Source organism: Penaeus monodon, chromosome 19 (genome assembly GCF_015228065.2).
Source record: "Penaeus monodon isolate SGIC_2016 chromosome 19, NSTDA_Pmon_1, whole genome shotgun sequence".
Classification (NCBI taxonomy): domain Eukaryota; kingdom Metazoa; phylum Arthropoda; class Malacostraca; order Decapoda; family Penaeidae; genus Penaeus; species Penaeus monodon.
Genome location: NC_051404.1, coordinates 18,931,307 through 18,931,527, shown reverse-complemented (window position 1 = coordinate 18,931,527; position 221 = coordinate 18,931,307).

The following is a 221-nucleotide window of genomic DNA, read 5'->3' as shown; positions in this document are numbered from 1 at the left end:
AAACCAGAAAGCTTTAACATCGGGTGCAATGTCACGTTAGTCAGTGATAACGTTTTAATGAGAAATCACACAGTCAGCTGCTCTCTTTCAAGTCGATACGTTGAATGCAATGTGAATGCAACGTACCCGGAATCTCACTGATTTTTAGTAAAGGAACGAATGGTATTGGTATCAATGGTGGTAACAAAATAAGATAAAACCAAGAAAGAGAGAGAGAAATA